The sequence below is a fragment of the Papio anubis genome, chromosome 2, assembly GCF_008728515.1.
Source record: "Papio anubis isolate 15944 chromosome 2, Panubis1.0, whole genome shotgun sequence".
Classification (NCBI taxonomy): domain Eukaryota; kingdom Metazoa; phylum Chordata; class Mammalia; order Primates; family Cercopithecidae; genus Papio; species Papio anubis.
Genome location: NC_044977.1, coordinates 179,216,817 through 179,235,779, shown reverse-complemented (window position 1 = coordinate 179,235,779; position 18,963 = coordinate 179,216,817). Strand labels below are relative to the sequence as shown.

General features: G+C 42.2%; 1 protein-coding gene across 2 annotated transcripts in view; it reads left to right on the top strand.

The window, feature by feature from the left end:
• Positions 1–18,963, top strand: part of SUSD5 (sushi domain containing 5) — a 69,282-nt gene that overhangs the window by 45,724 nt on the left and 4,595 nt on the right. The gene's annotated exons all lie outside the window — the stretch shown is intronic.

Here is an 18,963-nt window from a genome sequence, read left to right as displayed (position 1 = left end):
AGCTTTAAGCTGCTGGGCAGGAATTCTGGTTTATACGCTTGGACTGGATATACAGATTGTTACAGTGTCTGTGGATTTAACATTTAAGCTATCTGTGTCATTGTAAGAAGAGTGTGTGTGTGTGTGTGTGTGTGTGTGTGTGTGTGTGTGTTTCAAGAGTATCTTCACCAGATGAATTGCTTCAAATTGGAGAAAAGTCAACTTGGGGGAGTGGGTCAAACAAGGATTTTGGAATTGGACCCATCTGGGTTTGGATAATCACTCTTTGTTGTACTGGCTGATTGGACATTGATCCATTCATTCATTCCACATCCCAGCATTTGGCAGGATCCGAGGTGCTGTCTATACAAGTTGAGTAAATACTGTCTCAACCCTAAAGGAAATGCTAGTAAACTAGGTTCCTCAAAGACACAGAAAAGCAGTAGATGATGAGATAGAGATTGGAAAGTGAGGTGTCACAGAAGGTGACATTTTAGAGGAAATGTGTTTCCAGATAGAGGAAGTGCTCAGTAAATCCAGAGGCTATAGAAAACAAGTAAATGAAAGCTCACATGTATGCATTGGCTTCACTGTGTGAAGGAGGTTCTGGCAACCTTGTGTTTTCAGTGTATATGTCGGGGGTGGGGGATGTACCTTAGCCACACTGCAGTGCATACAGGAATGAGATGCAGGGAGGAACAAGGCCAAGGACAGACAACTCAGGTTCAAATTTCTGCTGCTCATGAAGAGGAATAGGGAAGACACAAAGGATAGAGCTGGAAGAAGATCAGAGGTCCAAAGAGGTTGTGGGGGTTTGTTTTGTTTGCTTGCTTGCTGTTGTTATTTTTAAGGTGATTTCTTTTAAGATACTTTAAAAAAAAATTTCCTACAACCAGTGATGTGAGCTTATTTAAACAATGACAGAAAGGATGCGAAGAAGAGAAAACCATTTTCTTTACTTTCCTAAGCCTTAATTTGCCCATAATACCCTTTTTTTCCCTTTTTTTTTTTTTTTTTTTTTTAAGACAGTCTCTCTCTATTGCCCAGGCTGGAGTGCAGTGGCACAATCTCGGCTCACTGCAACCTCTGCCTCCCGGGTTCAAGCAATTCTCTTGCCTCAGCCTCCCGAGTAGCTGGGATTACAGGCGTGCGCCACCACGCCTGGCTAATTTTGTATTTTTAGTAGAGATGGGGTTTCACCATGTTGGCCAGGCTGGTCTTGAACTCCTGAGCTTAGGCAGTCCACCCGCCTCAGCCTCCCAAAGTGCTGGGATTACAGGTGTGAGCCACTGCCCATAGTACCCATGATTTAAAAATAGGTACTAGTTATCACAGAGATACCTTAGAGGTGAGGTTCCTGTGAATACATCATTTAGAACAGGACCTACAATATAGTATGGGGGTCAGTAAATGTTCATTCTCTTTCACCTGTATGCTGATCAATGAGACCATTCAGACCCTTTCACCTAAGGTATCCGAAGGGATTTGTGCATGGCACCATGACACTGGCTGCTCGCTTCCTTGTGTATTAACTCTAGCCCCTGTTACCATGAATAACTAACGGCAGCCTGTGACTTCAACCGTCTGTTACTTGGGTGAGAAGTTAATCTCTGCCAGCAGGCTTCTCAGATTCTGGAGACCGGCAGCTGGTCTTTTTTTTTTTTTTTTTTTTTTGAGACGGAGTCTCGCTCTGTCGCCCAGGCTGGAGTGCAGTGGCGCAATCTTGGCTCACTGCAACCTCCGCCTCCTGGGTTCACGCCATTCTCCTGCCTCAGCCTCCCGAGTAGCTGGGATTACAGGCGCCCGCCACCACGCCCGGCTAATTTTTTGTATTATTTAGTAGAGACGGGGTTTCACTGTGTTAGCCAGGATGGTCTCAATCTCCTGACCTCGTAATCTGCCTGCCTCAGCCTCCCAAAGTGCTGGGATTACAGGCATGAGCCACCACGCCCGGCCTCAGCTGGTCTTTCCAGAAAGGCATGGCCAGTGTGACTTTCGGACTTGATAGAGACCCACGCAGCTGGTAGCTTCCTAGTGTGTGGCGTGCATACCTGGTGGGTAGCAAAAGGTGAGGGAGTGGATGGTGTAGGAGGGTCCCTCAGCCACACGCCGCCCAGGCTGTGTGTTCACAAGCAACGTTCCAGGCTTAAGTGGTGGGGATGCAGTCTCTCACTTAAGCACAGGGACTTTCGTCTTGACCATTCACTGAAATGGATGAGGACTTATTTAACTGCCATTTTCTCCCCTCTGTGTGTTGGTACTTCTCTAGCCCTGGTCCCTAGAGTTCAGGTCTGGTTCTGGCCATTTAGTCTTCCATACTCCTGTCAAAATCCACACATGTTCTTCTTGGTTTCCATTCCCAGTCTGGCAGCAGGAAATGTCTGTCATGCCCTCTCTAATGTACTCATAATCTGAATAAAATTGGTTGTTGCCCTAATTACAGAAAAGTCCTGATGCGGCAGGGCGCGGTGGCTCACGCCTGTAATCCCAGCACTTTGGGAGGCCAAGGCCGGTGGATCACCTGAGGTTGGAAGTTTGAGACCAGCCTGACCAACATGGAGAAACCCCATCTCTACTAAAAATACAAAATTACCCGGGCGTGGTGGTGCATGCCTGTAATCCCAGCTATTTGGGAGGCTGAGGCAGGAAAATTGCTTGAACCCGGGAGGCAGAGGTTGCGGTGAGCTGAGATCATGCCATTGCACTCCAGCCTAGGCAACAAGAGCGAAACTCCATCTCAAAAAGAAAAGAAAAGAAAAGTCCTCATGCTTTGCTCCTTAAGCATGAATGCAGCAGATTGTCATGCTAGGTGTGTTTTCCTTCGGGCCTCTTATTTCTTATTATGCCAAGTCCCGTATCTATCTTCAAGGCCATGTTTTCTCCTTGGACTATTGCATCCTAACAACAGTCTCTGACCTCCCAGCACTCCAAATTACCACCCCTGGCCACATGCTCCCAGTGTTGGCCTTCCTAAGAAGCCCTCGTGGTCCCCTGGACATGCTGACCCTTTTCCCAGCCTGGCCTCACCTTGCCTTCAACACCTCTGCTCTCTCCTAACTTCAGGACTCAGTGGTTCCATGGCCTCTGCTACTGGTTCCAGATGAGGCCATTTATCCTCTTTCTGTGACTGAGGTGGGAGAGAACAGCTGCTGGCAAGAGTAGCCTAACACAGAGAACCCAGGAAGTGAGAGTCATAGACTTTCTCTATAATTTGCCCCTTGTTACACCTTGAAAACATGCCACTGGGGCCGGACATGATGGCTCATGCCTGTAATCCCAGCGCTTTGGGAAGCTGAGGCGGGAGGATTACTTGAGGTCAGGAGTTCAAGACCACCCTGGCCAACATGGCAAAACCCCATCTCTACTAAAAATACAAAAATTAGCCAGGCGTGGTGGCGTGTGCCTGTAATCCCAGCTACTCAGGAGGCTAAGGCAGGAGAATTGCTTGAACCCGGGAGGCAGAGATTGCAGCAAGCCGAGATCACACCACTGCACTCCAGCCTGGGCGATAGAGCAAGACTCTGTCTCAAAAAAAGAAAAGAAAGAAAGAAGGAAGGAAAAGAAAAGATGCCACAGGGCTATCTGCCGCCAAGTGTAAAGACAGGCTCAGAAAGGCCTACCCCTACTCCCAGTTCCATTGGTTCTGTTTGTTGCTTTCTGGGCTGCAGTATCAGGAAAGTGCTTGACCCCAAGCTGCACCTCTGAGTCCAGTAGCAAATGTACAGCTTTTCTTTTTCCCTTCCCTGATCTGACACAGCCATGGAAACAAGACACATTCCCCAGTTAGGCCTTGAGAACAAAACTGTTATAAACCAAACACTCACTCCATGCTGTCTCTCTCCTGGGAGTTGTTTTTTGGGCCTGCTTTTTTAACAACTCTATTGGGTTTAATTTGCATACTGTAAACTGTACTCATTTAAAGTATGCATTTATCTGAACTGTCAGCCGGGCGCAGTGGCTCACGCCTGTAATCCCAGCAGTTTGGGAGGCTGAGGCGGGTGGATCACGAGGTCGGGAGATTGAGACCATCCTGGCTAACACAGTGAAACCCTGTCTCTACTAAAAATATAAAAAAATTATCCGGGCATAGTGGTGGGTGCCTGGAGTCCCAGCTACTCGGGAGGCTGAGGCAGGAGAATGGCGTGAACCCGGGAGGCAGAGCTTGCAGTGAGCTGAGATCGCACCACTGCACTCCAGCCTGGGTGACAGAGCAAGACTCCATCTCAAAAAATAAATAAATAAATAAATTTATCTGAACTGTTGCAAGTGTATACGCTCATGAAACCACCATTATAACTAAAATATAGAACACTTCCATCATTCCCAAGTTTCCTTGTGCCTCTTTCTACCATAGTTTTACACACTTCATCTCATTTAATTTTCACAAGTCTGGAAGTAGAAATGGCGAGTTCCAATTTATAGATGGGAACACTGAGGTACAGGAAAGTTCAGTGACTTGCCTGTGTCAGACGCCAGAAAGAAGCAGAGCCAGGGTTTAAAACCAGGCATGTCTGGCCGGGCACAGTGGCTCATGCCTGTAAACTTTGGGAGGCTGAAGCAAGCTGATTACTTGAGGCCAGGAGTTTGAGACCAGCCTGGCCAACATGGCAAAACCCTGTCTCTACTAAAAATACAAAAATTAGCCAGGTGTGGTGGCACATGCTTGTAGTCCTAGCTTCTTGGGAAGCTGAGGCATGAAATTCACTTGAACTCAGGAGGCGGAGGTTGCAGTGAACCAAGATCACCCCACTGCACTCCAGCCTGGGCAACAGAGTAAGATTCTGTCTCAAAAACACAAAAATAAAAAATAAAACCAGGCATGTCCTATCCTGATATCTGCATCATGCAATGTGCTGCCTCCAGGGGCTCTGAGATGGGGAGGAGAGCGAGGCCTCGGGGCAGCACACCTGCCCACTTGCAAACTAGCTGTGCCCTCAGTCAGTTCCTTTGCTCTTTTCTCATTTCTACAGGTATTATTTTGTTTTCTTAAATTAACTTCTATTTCTGTTTTTCTCTGTCTTTTAGACTTAATTTCCTTCATAGAAGAATGCATGAGACTGAAACTGAATTTAGAATTTCCTTGTCAGGAACAAAAATTGCCATATTTGTTCAGAGGTTCATTGAACCAGTGGTTATTTCTGGCTTGTCTGGTTGTCTTTTTTTAAAATTACTATTTTTAAAGGCTGTGTAGCCAAGAACAGAGGGGGAAAAAAAAGAGGGTACGTGTGGGGCTTCCAGAAAGGCAGCAAAGTGAAAAAAGACGGAAAGTAGCAGCCCTGGGAGAACCCTGGATTTTGGGCTCTGGCCTGTCTCCTGCAGCCCCCAGCCACATCCCACTCTGATAAGAGACACAAGCAGTGCACAAGCCAGCCTGCGCTTTTCAGTCCTGACGTGTGCTTTTCTGTGCTCTTCTGTTTTCCAAAAGTAGCAGTTAAATATAAATGCACAGTGAATGACCTGGGTTTTGCCAGGAGAAGCCACAAAGCTTACATTTCCTAGACTTGTTTGTCTAAATCAGAAGGCCCCGTGTTGTGTTAGCACAGGTTTTCACAGAGAGGGTCGGGTGAGGGCAGGGCTAGAAGGATAGCTGAATGATCTGAGTCAGAGCGCAGACTCAGGAAAGCAGAGCGGAGGTGAGAGATACAGCACCTCCACGGGCAGGGAGCTGGGCTTCTCCATCTTATGGGCAGAATGTGCTTGTTGGTTGAACTCTGATGAATAACAAATGTTACTGTTCCCCATGGGGAGAAAAATAAGCTTTGGATACTTCTTCATAAGGAAGCTATTTGTAAACACTCATTCTTGTCTTCATTTGAGGTTTTGGGGAAACTGTGATATACTGACAACCTGTTTTTAAGTCAGGACCTTGACCTGCGAACCCGGGGAGACAGGAAGAGCTTAGTTCGGGGCCCTGGGCTTCTGCCCAGGGTTGCTGTAGCCTGAGGGAGCTCTGGAGGCAGAACCTTAGACACACATACAGACACAATCACGTGCAAATCCATGCATACACACATAGCCACACATGCATGCGCACACACAAACACACAGCTCAGACTGTAAGTGTCCAGGTCAAGGCCACAGCCAGGGTGAGCTGACCTTTCCCAAATCCTTGCTCTAACATTAAACACTAGGCCAGTGTTTCCTGCACAAAAAAGGTGAGAGAGGAGAACATACTCATCTTCTGCCCATGTTCCAGGTACCTTTTAACTTTATGTTTTTATATATATATATATATATATATATTTTTTTTTTTTTTTTTGAGTTGGAGTCTCACTCTTGTTGCCCAGGCTGGAGTGCGGTGGCGTGATCTCGGCTCACTGCAACCTCTGCCTCCTGGGTTCAAGCTATTCGCCTGCCTAGCCTCCTGAGTACCTGGGATTACAGGCACACACCACCATGCCCAGCTAATTGTTGTACTTTAGTAGAGACAGGGTTTCGCCGTGTTGGCCAGGCTGGTCTCACATTCCTGACCTCAGGTGATCCACGTGCCTTGGCCTCCCAAAGCGCTGGGATTACAGGCATGAGCCACCAATATTTAAGCTCATGGGATGGGTAACACAGGAGGTGGAAGTTAGCGGACACTGATTATCCCCAGTACTGGAACTCAAAAGTCATTTATCATTCTTTGCCTCTCTCATGAATCAAATGATGCCTTGGCTGATGGACTTCCAGAATGCATCAAGCTTTATAAAAACTGGAATTCACATCCACTAATTCATTTCTTCACTAATTTATTTATTCAACAAACATTTGTGGAGTGCCTACTATATGCCATACACCATGCCGTGTGTGTGTGGGATACAAAGGCAGGGGGGACATGCCCTTGTTCTCAGGAAGTGCCTGGGCTAGTGGGGAGTTGGGCAGGCTGTGCAGCGAGGGCAGGGTGGTGTGATCCGCGCAGGGTGACAGCGGCGAACTCTGTTCTGGATGGATGCTGTTCCCCACGTTCTGGTGAGTAACACATTAGTCCCAAACTGAGACCTTTTAGGGTTCAAGTGTCAAGCACCATCAAGATCTAAATTGGTTTTACCCTATCCGTATAAGAGCATGAAGTATTTCTTTTTTTTCTTTTTTTTTTTTTTTTTTTTTGAGACGGAGTCTGGCTCTGTCGCCCGGACTGGAGTGCAGTGGCTGGATCTCAGCTCACTGCAAGCTCCGCCTCCCGACTTCCCGCCATTCTCCTGCCTCAGCCTCCCGAGTAGCTGGGACTACAGGCGCCCGCCACCTCGCCCGGCTAGTTTTTTGTATTTTTTAGTAGAGACGGGGTTTCACCGTGTTAGCCAGGATGGTCTCGATCTCCTGACCTTGTGATCCACCTGTCTCGGCCTCCCAAAGTGCTGGGATTACAGGCTTGAGCCACCGCGCCCGGCCATGAAGTATTTCTAAGGTATCTTTACCCAATCCCCATATCATACATACCTTTCATTTTACTAGTGAAAACCCATTTCTAATGTTTATCATTGGTAGTTAATAGGTCACTAGTTTTACCAATAGAAAGTCATTTCAGATATTCAGGGTACTAATTAGCAAAGCAATGTTTTTGATCAAGGTACAAATAAAGAAGTACTTGTATTAGCCACATATGGAGGATGAATTTTTCTAGTGGGAATGCTAACTGTCCATCCCAGAGTGAATTCTTAATTGGAATACCAGCAGCAGCTGGCTTACAGGGTGACATAAGTAACACATGCGTAATATTACACCGTGTGTTTTCTTTTTCTTTTTTTTTCTTCTTTTGGAGATGGGGGTCTCACTGTCTCACCCAGGCTGCAATGCAGTGGGTCTCACTATGTTGTCCAGGCTAGTCTTGAACTCCTGGATTCAAGTGATCCTCCTATCTCGGGCTCCCAAAGTGCCAGGATTGTAGGCATGAGCCACTGCACCTGGTCACACAGTATATTATTCTTGAGATAGCACAGACATCTTAAGATGAATGAATGCCTACTGTTAATATAAAATCGAATGACATCTTAACAAAGTACAATATTGTTGAATTACATTTTCTTTCCCTCAAAGATTATAGTCATTGTTCTTTTTTCTTCTATCACTGAACATGATGAGGTTAAATTTTAGGCAAGCCTGATTTAATTTTGTTCTTGCATGGGATTTGCCTTTTCTTCCTGAATATCAGTTAAATTGTTTCTTCATCCTTGGCATTCAGCAAACAGATACTGGGCCAGTTTTCCTGGTACATGGTGTCCACTTTTGATTGTCTATTTATATTTTTACTTAAGAGTAAGATAAATACAGAACATTTCAAAATTAAAGATTATAGAGTTCAGTGAATTATCATACCATAAACACACCCATGTAATCAGTACCCAGGTCAAGAAATAGACCTTCACCAGCCATCCAGAAACACTCCTGGTGCTCCCTTTCAGTCCCAGCGTCCCTTAGAGTAACCACTATCCGCACTACTTAAACTATAAATTGCATTCACCCCCCTCGCTTGAATTTTATTTAAGTGGAAGCATACAGCTTCCTTTACCCAACATTATGTCTGTGAGACACATACATGTTACTCTGTGAGCTGTTCATTCTTTTTCTTTGCTGTGGGGTATTCCATTCTACCATTAGGATTATTTTTCATTGTTTCATGTTTGGAGCTATTATAAGGACATTCTTGCACAGGTCTTTTGGTGACCATGTTACACGTATTCCTCTAGAGTTTTGCGTTTTCTAGAATTTTGTCTATATAATAATTTACAGTTGAATTGCTGGATCATACAGGGGTATGTGTGTGTGTGTGCGCGCGCACATATGCGTGTTCAACTTTAGTAGATAATACTCAACAAGATAATGCCCAAATGGTTGTAACAATTTACCCTCTGAAGAGCAATGTATAAGAGTTCTAGGAGCCTTACCTCCCTACCAACAATTGGTATTGACAGTCTTGTAAATTTTTAGCCATTTTGATGGGTATGTTGTGATATCACTTAATTTGAGTTTCCCTGATTAATGATGTTAAGCACCTTATCATATGTTTTCTGGCTATTAGAATACCTCATTTGTGAAGTGCCTATTCAATTCTCTTGCCCATTTTTCTACTGGGCTGTCTGTTTATTTTATATTTATTTGTAGGAGTCCTTTATATTATTCTGGATACCAGAACTTTCAAGGTTATTTATGTTGCAAATGTCTTCTGTTAGGTAAGTTGCCTTTTCATGTTCTTCATAGTATCTTTCATAAATAGAATTTTAATGTAGTATAACTTACTAATCCTTCCCTTTTTTTGAAAAAACTTGTGATAAAAACCACATAACATAAAATTTACCATCTTAACCATCTTCAAGTGTACAGATCAGTAGTACTAAGTATATTCACATTGTTATGAAACAGATCTCCCTAACTTCTTCATTTTGTAAATCTGAAACTTTATACCCATTAAGCAAAAACTCTTCTTTTTCTCTTTTCCCTCAGCCCTTGGTAATCACCATTCTACTTTCTGTTTCTATAAATGTGACTACTATCGAAGCCTCATGTAAGTGGAATCACACTGTATTAGGTTCATTTTTGTGACTGGCTTTATATAAAGGAAACTATGTATCTATATTTATATCTTTTTTTTCTTTGAGACAGAGTCTTGCTCTGTCACCCAGGCTGGAGTGCTGTGGGAAGATCTTGGCTCACTGCAACCTCCACCTCCCGGGTTCAAGTGATTCTCCTTCCTCAGCATCCTGAGTAGCTGGGATTACAGGCAGGTGCAACCATACCTGGGTAATTTTCTGTATTTTTTTAGTAGAGATAGGGTTTCACCATGTTGACCAGGGTGGTCTAGAACTCCTGACCTCAAGTGATCCACTCGCCTTGGCCTCCCAAAATGCTGGGATTATAGGCATGAGCCACCACACCTGGCCCAGCCTATATATATTTAAAAGAAACAAAAAGGTATATTTTTAAAATCAGGTTAAGGAAGTTTCCTCATATTCCTAATTTCTAAGGGTTTTATCTTGTTGACTTTTGTCAGGTGCTTTTCTGAAACTCCTTTTTTTCAAACGTTAAACCAATGATGAATTCCTGGGATAAATCTAACTAGGTATAAGTATTCTTTTAATATATTAACTTTTAACATATACTTAATATATTAAAGCTTACCCCAGCTTACTGACATTAACTTATTGCTGGATTCAGTTTGCCAACATTTTATATGGGACTTTTGCATCTATGTTCAGTGAGATTGGTCTGCAATAGTTCCTTTTTATCATATCCTTGCCAGGTTTTGGTACCAAGGTTACACTGTATGTATAAAATACATTGGGAAGTATTTCCTCTTTCTCTGTTGTCTGGAGGAGTTTGTATAAGATTGGAATTATCCTCCTAAACATTTGATGTAATTCATTGGCAAAGCCACCTGCGCCTAGAGTTTTGTGTGTGTGGAGAGATTCAGTTTTGTTAATGGTATATAAAAATTTTCTATTTCCTCTTGTGTCACTTTTGGTAAGTTGTATTTCTCTAGAAATTTTTCTATTTCATCAGAATGTTTAGTTTGCTGGACATAATTTTTTTTTTTTTTTTTTTTTTGAGATGGCGTTTTGCTATCATTTCCCAGGCTGAAGTACAATGGCAGGATCTCAGCTCACCGCAACCTCTGCCTCCCAGTTTCAGATTACAGGCATGTGCCACCACGCCCTGCTAATTTTGTGTTTTTAGTAGAGATAGGGTTTAACCACGTTGGCCAGCCAACTTCCTGGATATAAATTTTTATCATGAGGTCCTGCTATTGTCTTTTCTAATACCTGAAACATCTGTGATGATGTCCCTTTTATTCCTGATGTTTTTCATTTGCATCTTCTTTAAATTCTTCTTAATTAGCCTTGCTAGGAGTTTATCAATGTTACTAGTCTTTTCAAATAATTAACTTTTGACTATGTTGATTTTCTCTATTGTGTGTTTTTTTTTTATTTCTGTTCTTTTAAAAACCTCCTTCTTCTATTTCTTTGTGTTTAACTTAATTTTATTTACCCAGCTTCCAGAAATCAATTTGATTTTTCAGCCTTTCTTTTTTTCTCACATAGATATTTAAAGATATAACTTCCCCCGAGCTCAGCTTTTGCTGTTTCCCACATGTTTTGATATGTCATATTTCCATTATCATTCAGTTAGAATGTTTTCTGATTTCCACTGTAATTTCTCCCTTGACCCATGAGTTATTTAGACGTATTTTGTTTAATTTCCATACATAGGGGGGAATTTTAAAGTAATTTTTTGTCTAAATTAATCTCACTATGACCAGAAAATGTATGTATGATTCAGTCTTTTAAAGTTTGTTGATACTACTTTTATGGTCAATTTTGTAAAAATTATTCTATGTGCACTTGAAAAGAACATTTATTCTATAGTTGTTGGATGTCATCTATGTATTTCAAAGAAGTCGTATTTATGAAGTGTGTTGTTCAAATCTGTATTCTTACCTTTTTTCTATTTGTTATAATTATTAATGATAGAGATGTTTAAAATATCTCATTATGATCATGGATTTATCAGTGTCTTCTTTTAGTTCATATCTGTTAGATTCCTATATTTTGAGGCTTTATTTTTAAGTACATACAATTTTATAATTTAATATCTTCCAGGTGAATTGAAACATTTATCTTTATGAAAGAACCTTCTTTATCTCTACTAGTATTTTTTGCCTTAAAGTCTTTTTTGCTGGTTAGCCTCTTCATGACTTTTTTTTAAGTCTTTGACTTTCAACTCATCTGTGTGCTTATATTTAAAGTGTGTCTCTTATAAGTACCACGTACATGGGTTCTGTTTCTTTATCCAAGCTGACAACTTTTGTCTTTTAATAGTAGCATTAATCTATTTTACATTTAACCATCAGTAGATTTGGGTTTAAAATTACTGTTGTTTTTGTTTTCTCTCTTTCCTATTTGTCCTTTGTTCCTTTTTCTCTGCTTTCCTGCCTTCTTTTGAAGCAATTAAGCATTTTTTACTTATTGTATTTACCCCTTCTATTACCTTCTAATCGTCTTTTACTCTCCTTTTAGTGGTTACTCTAGAAATTATAACAGGCACCCTTGACATATACAAGTTTAATATTAATGAATAGTTACACCATTTCCTGGCTAATTTAAAGCCATCAAACACTTTGACTCCATTTACCTCCTCCCAGCCTCTATGCTATTGTCAAATGTTTTGAATGAATATTGTGTGTGTGTGTGTATATTGTTGTTTTATGCAGTCAACATTCACTTGGCTCTGCCTCCATATTTACTATTTCATTGTTCTTTCCTTCCTGCATCTCTGAGCTTCCATTTATGACATTTTCAGAGTAAGAAATTCCATATTGGCAGTTCTTTTCTTCTAACATTTTGAAGATTTTATCACATTGTCTTCTGGCTTTTATGGTTTCTTTTGAAAAGTCACCTCTCAATCTTATTGTTGCTTTATCAAACATTATATATTTGCTTTCACAGGTTGCTTTTACATTTTTCTGTCTTTGGTTTTTAGCAGTTTTAATTTGGTGTGGCTATAGGCAATTTATGTGAATTTATTCTGCTTGAGGTTTGTAGTGATTCTTGAATATGTCTTCTGTCTTTTTTTTCTGTTTTATAAAATTCTCAGTCTGCTCTGTTCTTTGAAGTTTCTAACTGATTTTTTAGCTCTGTCATGATGCTACATTGGTCCTCAATTTGATGCCTGAAGTTTATAACCACCCTTTTCATAACATTCTGTTATTTTACACATTACCTTTGAGCTTTGTTTTGTTGCACTCACTTTCTTATTAAGTTTTGTATTGTGAAACAATCCTTTAATCCAGAAGAGGGAATGGTGGCTGTAAGGGGACAAGTCAACTGAAGTAGTATGTTGCCCAGGCTGGAGTGCAGGGGCGCGTCATGGCCCACTGCAGCCTCAATCTCCTGGGCTCAAGTGATCCTCCTGCCTCAGCCTGCCGAATAGCTAGGACTACAGGTGTGTGTCACCACACCCAGTTAATTTCTTTTTTTTTTTTTTCCCCGAGACGGAGTCTAGCTCTGTCGCCCAGGCTGGAGTGCAGTGGCCTGATCTCAGCTCACTGCAAGCTCCGCCTCCCGGGTTTACGCCATTCTCCTGCCTCAGCCTCCCGAGTAGCTGGGACTACAGGCGCCCGCCACTTCGCCCGGCTAGTTTTTTGTATTTTTTAGTAGAGACGGGGTTTCACCATATTAGCCAGTATGGTCTCGATTTCCTGACCTCGTGATCCTCCCGTCTCGGCCTCCCAAAGTGCTGGGATTACAGGCTTGAGCCACCGCGCCCGGCCCAGTTAATTTCTTTTTAAGAGAAGGAGTCTCGTTTTGTTGCCGAGGCTGTTCTCACTCCTGGCCTCAAATGATCCCCCTGCCTTGGATATTTACTCTTGTTTGTTTGTTTGTTTGTCTTTAAAATATCTGGGCTTGACTGGGCATAGTGGCTCATGCCTGTAATCTCAGCACTTTGGGAGGCTGAGGTGGGAGGATTGCTCAAGACCAGAAGTTCAAGACAAGCCTGGGCAACATAGTGAGATGCTGTCTCTACAAAACATTAAAAAATTTTATTTAAAACTCTGGGTTCTCCTTTTTCCTCAGAAATGTTTTAAATGTTCTATATCAAAGTTTCCTTCCCCTGAACAATGTGAAGTCTTGGCATTTTTTATTCTGTCAGGAAGAAGCAGCCCTCCTGGTTACTGGTTCTCTCCATCCACTTTGCTTCTCTCTAGGATTTGTTGACTCCCAGTACCATTTCTGAAGGATGAGGGTGGGTGAGGAGCTAAGGCAGGCCATGCTTGTCTACTCTTCTTTAGAACCCTCTGTTTCTCCTCTTGGTAACTAGTTTATGAAATTCATTGCAATATATTATTCCCTTTTCGTGAGGTTGCTATTGGTAAAATGTTTTTACTGATGTTTAGTATAGTTTCCTCATTTTTAGAAATTCACATTCAGTAAGCCTAGTTTTGTGTGTGTGTGTGTGTGTGTGTGTGTGTTTGGTGGTGTTTTCCCATTTTGGTAGGTACAGGGGAGGAAAAATATATGATACAGTTTCAACTGGAACACTTAGATATTTTCAAGCATGGCCTGTAATGCACCCTGTTCATAAGGCAATTTTGGCCTGTGTCCCCAATACATATTCAAGTGGTCTGGAACATAAGTGATGAGGTAGAAGGAGGAGGAAGAAGAGCAGATGGAGGGGCAGTCAGAAGCAAGAACAAAAAAGCAGGGGGCACTGGGGCGGATGGAAGTGAAATGTGGGGTGTGAGCAGAAGAAACAGGGAAGAAGCCGGAGCAGAGGTTATAGCGAGACTTATCAGGGCCACAGATATTCTGAGGTGCTGGAAGATCTTGAGTATCCCTACAGTCACACTTCTTTTCAGCTGTTGGTTATTTGGGTAGAATTCCGCTTTCCCATGGACCGTATCAGTCTTGGCATCTGCAGAGGTGACAAGATGGCGGTCTGTGAGGACAGTGAGGAAGCACTTAGACTCAGCACCCACATTGGCACCGACAGGCCGCTGGCTTTCCCATCAGCCAGGACTGCCTTTGATAAAGCTCTGTGCAGATGTTGTTCCCTTTCATCATGCTGACTGAGTTCAGCACAAACAGCTTGTTTACTCCCGACAGTCAGTGAACTGAAAGTCAGTGAGTTGATGACCTGAAAGAAAATTAATGCACTGTCCAGATTCGTGGAAGCAAGAACGGGAAATGACAAAAATACCATGGAATAAAATAGAATCTGGGGTCCTTTATGGTTTGATGTCTTGGGGCTGCAGTGAGGCAACAAAAAATATTCCATAGTAAAATAACATGTGGAAAGAGGCCTGGCATTACAGCTGGTGCATGAAGTGTGACCTATGCTTTCAAGTGGGTGGAAGCTTCTTGAGGAAAAATGATCTTGGAGAGTTACTGCTTCCTACCTTATCCCCTCATGAAAGGGGGCTGGGTTCTGGCTGAGGACAGGGATATTCATCCTCAACAGCAGAACCTCTAGGAGACAACTGGCAAATGTGTATTGTTTCGCAAAGATAATTTCTTCTGCAGTACCGCAGAATATATTATTTTCTTTAATTAAAAACAAATTGGTTGGGGCAGATTTGGGGCAAAAATGACCAGTCAGACATGTGGAATGCCAAGTTTCTATGCATTAGGAGCAAACTTTGATGGAGCAGGATCACCACTCTGCTTGAAACTGACTAGCAGTGGGGAGGGAGTTCTACTAGGCTACCGTTTTAAATGGATAAGAATATGGGCACCAAGGAGAGGCTGGGATGAGAAGAGATGCTCTCACCAGCTAGGCTGTGACAGCGATTTGCTCACCAGTATGTGAGGGTGTGTGTTGTGTGCATGTATGTGGTGCACACCCGTGTGTGTTTTTGTATTCAATTGGTCCTTCAACAATGGCGTCTTTTCAGAGGGTCTTTGGGGTGTTATGAGAGACTATGAGTACAAGTAATTCATTCCGTGTAATTTAGAAGTGGGCCTATAGTCCTCTTGTGTTTTGGGAGACTGTGCTCCTGGAAATTGATCTCAGTGCAGAACAGTTTTAAGGTAGGGATGAAGAGAAGCTTGGGATCTGAGCTATTGCAGATTTTCCCCATTTTCCTCCCGGAACCATTTACTTTTTCACTCACTCAAGAATACCTATAAGAATACCTATAGAAGATAAGCACTGTTGTACTTTAGGGACACAGTGCCTTGGGCCCTGCCCCGCAAGCAGCTCATTACTATTGCTAGTGTGTCAGTTAGCTTTTTCTGCATAATAGACCATCCTCAAAAAGCTTAGTGGCATGAAACAACAATCATTTATTCTGCTCCAGTTCTTTGAGTCAGCAGTTTGGGCTGGGCTCACTCAGGTGAATGTGGTCAGCCAGAGCTGACTGATCTAGGGTGGCCTCAGTTGGGACGTTTGCCTCTCCTTCATGGGGTCTTTTATCTTTCAGCATCCCGCTTTGTTCACATGGCAGCTGGCAGGGCTCCAAGGCAGAGAGCAAAGGCATGCAACACTTTCATTGCATTCAGTAGGTCAAAACAAAGGACGAGGTCAGCCCAGATTCCAGAGATGGAAAAACAGGCCCAAACTTTTCATGGGAAGTCGTGCAAAGGCACATTGCAAAAGGACTTGATGCAGGAAAAAGTGGAGATTTGTGGCAATTACTGCAATCTGTCTTCCACAGCCAGTAAGGACACACATGTGCATAAGCAATCTAATCCCCTTATCCTGAGGTCAAAGATACAAGTCATGACCTTAAATCTCAGTGTGACTTCTCTATATGTTTTGGGTAAATTGTAGAGAAAAGTTCTGTCATAGTGACATTCATTTCATTTTATTGTTTTTGAAGGAAGGACAGTACTTCAATGCAAAACCTGATGTTCGTTCAGAATATTGGGTGAAAATTTGTGCACACAAAATCATTGAAGTTCAATCCTATAGGATGCAAGAGAGATTCTGTCCCATATGCTCCAAGGGGGAAGGGAGTATTTATCCTATTCACCGGTGATCCCAAGCTCTAGCACATAGTCAGCACTCAGTGAGGTCTGTTGAATGAAGGAGTGGGTCAGTGCAGAATTTGAAATGAGGATATAACAGGAAATGTGAAGGGAGGCGCCTGGTTGATCACTGGGAGCCTGTATTTGAATTCTACAAGGCTGATAAGAATGGTCCAGCCATCTGATGTGTTTTTTGTGTGAGGTTTTGTGAACAGGACACAATGGGGTATAATCATTGGCCATCCTTTTCTAAGCATAAAACACACATGCATTTGATATTTATCAGTGATGTTTGCTCTTCATCCACTGTTTCCCTTTTCTGACTGAGGACACATGTAAAGTGAATGGGCTTACATTTCAGGAGCAGATCAGAAAAGATTGTTAAATTTTATGTATAACTCTGTCAGTCATTAAATAAGCAAGATACAGAGTCTTATTCTCTTAATAGCCTTTAGAAATAAGCCAGATACCCACGAATCTAGTTTCAGAACCCAGGAGTGCACCGCATGACACCTCAGCATTCCATCTAGACCTTGACTCTGGAGCTCTGTGCATTTTGTTCTTCCAAAGTTGAAAGTTAAGTGGGAGAACCAGTCTGTTTTAATAATTTAAGTGTATCTTCCAGCAGGACTTGGCTTTCAAAGACCATTGAGAGAGGGGAAGCTCAAAGGGCTGCTGCTGTCTTCTGAGGACACCAGCTTCTTGAGCTTTCCTGACCAGTTGATTCCCCTCTCGTCGGACTGTCCTTACATTCTGGGCTCCTAGTTGTGGGGCTCTATTGAATCTTATTCAGTTGGATTCAGAATACTTTACAGCATCATCCCATGACTTGGAAGTTTTACAAAGAACAAATCAGTGTTTTAAAAGATGCATTGGGGGCCGGGCGTGGTGACTCATGACTGTAATCCCAGCACTTTGGGAGGCCGAGGGATGGGCGGATCATGAAGTCAGGAATTTGAGACCAGCCTGACCAACATGGTGAAACCCTGTCTCTACTAAAAATACAAAAATTACCTGGGCATGGTGGTGTGCACCTGTAATCCCAGCTACTCGGGAGGCTGAGGCAGGAGAATCGCTTGAACTCGGGAGGTGGAGGTTGCAGTGAGCCTAGATTGCGCCATTGCACTCCAGCCTAGGAGACAGAGAGAGACTCTGTCTTTAAAAAAAAAAAAAAAGATGCATTTTTAACTTAATTATAAAATACATACAAATCATAAGGCAACAAACCAAGTGTTTATCAAGCATAAACACAGATATTTAGGCCTTGACACAGTGAAGAAATCAAATATTGCCAGCACCCTAAAAGTCCTGTTTGTACCAGACCCAGTCATCACCCCTTCTCTCTTACCCAAGTGTAACCACCATCCTGAGTTTCGACATCCATAGATTAATTCTGCCTGTTTTTTAACTTTATATAAATAGAATCAACACAGAGTGTGCTCTTTTGTGCCTGGCTTAACATTATGGCCATGCAATTTATCTGTTTTGTTGTGGGAAGCAGTGGTTGGTTCATGTTTATTGATGTACAGATTTGCATTGTTTGAGTATCCTGTAATTGATGTACCGGTTCTGCAGTTAATGGACACTCGAATTGCTTCCAGTTTTTTACGATTATGAACATTCTTAGGCATGTCTTTTGGTGCCCATATGCACACATTACTGTTAAGTGTATATTTAGGAGTGGAATTGCTGTGTCATGGAGCATCCATATGTTCAATTTTAGTAGAGATGCACAAACAGTTTTCCATCGTGGTTGTTCCAGTTCACACTCCCACTAACAGTGCTGTATATCCTAGTTAACATTTGATATTGTCGATCTGTTTAATTTTAGCCATTCTGGTGCTATGCAATGGTATCTCATTATGACTATCTTACTAGTGAGGTTGAGCTTCTTTCCACGTTTAATGACTAGTCTGATATGTTTCTGATGATGTGCCAATTCAAATATCTTGCCAATTTTTCTATGGTTTGTCTATCTACTTAGTATAGATTTGTGGGAGTCCTTTTTAAATTCTGGATACGAGCCCTTTGGAGTTATATGTGTTGCAGATATCTTCTCTAACTCTGCCTTGCATTGTAACTCTCTTCGTGGTAGCTTTTAATGAACAGAAGATCTTAATTTTAATGTAATCTAATTATCTGTCCTTGTGCCAATACCACAGCCTTAAAAGGTAATTCAGTTTTATAGTAAATCTTGAAATGTTTTGCATATGTCTTCCAGCTTTTCCTTGTTTTTCAATATTGCCTTGTCTATTCTTGGTTCATTGCATTTCCATAAACTTTAGCATTCAGTTAATGTCTGAGATTTTTTATTAGAATTGTATTAGATCTGTATAGATCAATTTGGACAGAATTGCCAACTTAGCAATCTTGAGCCTTCTGGTACATGATCATGATCTATTCCTCCATTCATTTAAGTCTTCTTTAATTTTGCTCAGCAATGTCTTATATCATTCCATGTAGAAGTCTTGCACATCTTTTGTTAGATTTATTCCTATGTGTTTGGTTTTTTTTAATGTTATTGTAAATGGCATCCTTTTAAATT